A 2,905-nucleotide genomic window follows, 5' to 3' on the forward strand; every position below is an offset into this window, starting at 1 on the left:
GTATGATCCTGCGGATGGGCTTGACCCGTCTTACTACACGGGCTGATAAATGGGTGGAACACTAAATGGTTTATAACAAACAGTTTTATTTATTTCGTTCTCTAGACAATATAACTCACTACATCTTTACTCGTTTATCTCATTCATCTTTTTTTTTGTAACTGTATCTCATTCATCTTAGTGTTAAATAATAAAATAAATTATCTATTTGACTGTTCAATTAATCTCGTTTTCATCTTATAGTATCTTTAGTTGCACATCATTATCATCATTATTTAGAACAAACAATAATGATCTTATGATTCCATATCCTTCTATATATATATAACTTACAAATTAAAGTGAAAAAATGATTTTGCTTAAGATCATCCAAAAAACCCTTCCAACCTTTTATACATTTACAAAATAATTTCACGTTTTCAAATTTTAAGGTTTTAATTTGTGTTCTAAAATATGGCGTAGGCGGTATTTAGACCTATGCGGTAGTCAACCGTACCATTTTAGTCATGTGTATATATATAGTAGCATATTGGGTACGCATGTAAAAGCAACAACTTCAAAAAACCTATACTAAGGAACCATGGTGTCTCTATGTACAACACTCAAACCGCTTTCTCCTTTTTCACCATTTGTTAAACAAGGTAACCTTAACTATACTAGTGCCTTGATCACTTATCGAACATCCAACTCTGCAAATTCATTTTTGCCCAAACGAGGAGGAACCGTAGCTGTTCATGATGCACCGGACCAGGTCGAGAGCTCCTGCAGAATACCCTTGACGGAGGTTGTGGCGGTGAGAAAGAAGAGTGCATTTTGGGAAAGGAGTTGGAGTTCTAGGGACGTGAGAAATGTAGTCGTATTGGGTGGTGTCCATTTGCTGAGCCTCTCGCTCCATTATACTTCAGTTGGGCGGCTTTTAGGCTTTTTGTTTGCCTCCATCTCACCATTGGGGTGTGCATATCGCCTTGTGTTATCATAGGAATCTTTCTCACCGAAGTTTCGATCTACCAAAATGGCTCGAGTTTATCTTCGCTTATGGTGGCATTCTTGCTTTTCAGGTAACCTTTAGATACTCAAAGATGATTCTTTGATATGAGCACTACAATATATCTTCAGTCGTAACTTGTAAATTGTGTATGCAGGGAGGCCCAATAGAGTGGGTGAGCAACCATCGGTACCATCATAAACATTGTGATACACAACGTGACCCACACAGCCCTACACAAGGGTTTTGGTTTGGTCACTTCACTTGGTTATTTGATTCCGGTTCTATCCTCAAAAAGGTGCATTAAAATGATTAGTTGTTAAAAAGTGCCCAATTAATTGTTTGATAGCCTCTTAATTCTAACTGAACGAACTCAGAGATTCAAACTTGATATTATGGGGAGATTTGAACATGCATGATTAATGTAGCCGTGGACTAATATGGTGGCTCTAGTAGAACTTGCTGCTCCGCAAATCTATCTATATTTTCTCTTGATTGTTATAATCTGGTCTTAGCCCTGATAGGAATGGTCCTTTATGGGTGAGACCGACTTATAACCTGACTATATCATTGGATGCATGCTATCATGCAGTGTGGTGGAGGAGAATGTAAATGACCTTGTGAGGGAGCCCTTCTATCGGTTTCTTCAGCGAACCTTACCTTTGCATCTGATAGCTTATGGCTTTCTCCTCTATATTTGTGGAGGGATGCCCTACCTCGTCTGGGGAATTGTAAGCATACATAACACTATTATTAATTTCACCTATGATGCAATATATATTTTGTACAATGATGTAATAACTTGACTAGTATTAGTGTCAAATTAATTTAGACAGCTGAGAGCCTGAAACTGTCATAACAGGATAGTTTCAAATCGATGTTTCAAATAAAAAAAATCTAAAGGAACAAATGAATTGAAACTAAGTGAGAATCGACAATGCAGGGTGTGGCAACTGTAGTTCGACTCCACGGGACTCTTCTGGTGAATTCAGTTTGCCATACATGGGGAACACGAGCTTGGAACACACCTGACGTCTCCAAAAACAATTGGTACTACTGTCTATATATATATATATATATATGTATAATCAATCTATGTAATTTCACCAAATAATAAGATAAATTCGTGGTGAATAAGGTGGGCAGCGATTATAACAATTGGAGAGGGATGGCATAACAACCATCATGCGTTTGAGTTCTCGGCCAGGGTGGGACTCGAGTGGTGGCAGCTTGACGTTACTTGGTGTCTCATTTGTTTTCTCGAGGCTATTGGTTTGGCCACTAATGTAAAGTCACCTACTGAAGCTCAAAAGAAGATAATGGCTTTGGTCTGATTATCCTTAAGTTCTTACATAAATTATCTTCTTAACTTTTAATATTCTATCGAACTTTGTAACCATGATGTATCAATTTATTCATCATCAATTAAAATTATAAAGTCATAAATCTTAACATGGTCTCAAAGTTTATTTTCAACCAAGTATACAAAATAACGTGATTAGTGTTGTCAAACTGGACCGGATAGAGCAGGGTCGCAGCTAATAATTTGATAAATAGTGTAATAAATGGAACACCAGATTTAACGTGGAAAACTCCAAAGGGTAAAAACCACGGACAAGGTAGAAGAATTTATTACGAGAAAAATAATAGGAGTTACAACCTCTCAATTATAACGGAGAAATCGATTAATAATTTTCTCGTTATAATAGGAGAAAATACCTGAACTCTCTAAATAATTTTCTCTCAACCCGATCTCAAATACCCGTAAGAAAAAGAAATTTTTTTTTTCTCTCACGTTCTTCTTCTTCACTTCTCTCTGTGATTTTGATTTTGGGATGAATGTGAGGTGATGGCATGGCTTGGTATTTATAGAGATTATGAGGATTGGTAGGTGCCTACAAGAGTTGACAAAACTCATTT

General features: G+C 36.7%; 1 pseudogene; it reads left to right on the forward strand.

Moving 5' to 3' along the window:
* The first annotated feature begins 560 nt into the window (after positions 1 to 560).
* LOC106333203 lies at positions 561 to 2,391 on the forward strand (annotated as a pseudogene).
* Positions 2,392 to 2,905: the final 514 nt, after the last annotated feature.

The sequence above is a fragment of the Brassica oleracea genome, chromosome C3 (genome assembly GCF_000695525.1).
Source record: "Brassica oleracea var. oleracea cultivar TO1000 chromosome C3, BOL, whole genome shotgun sequence".
Taxonomy (NCBI): Eukaryota; Viridiplantae; Streptophyta; class Magnoliopsida; order Brassicales; family Brassicaceae; genus Brassica; species Brassica oleracea.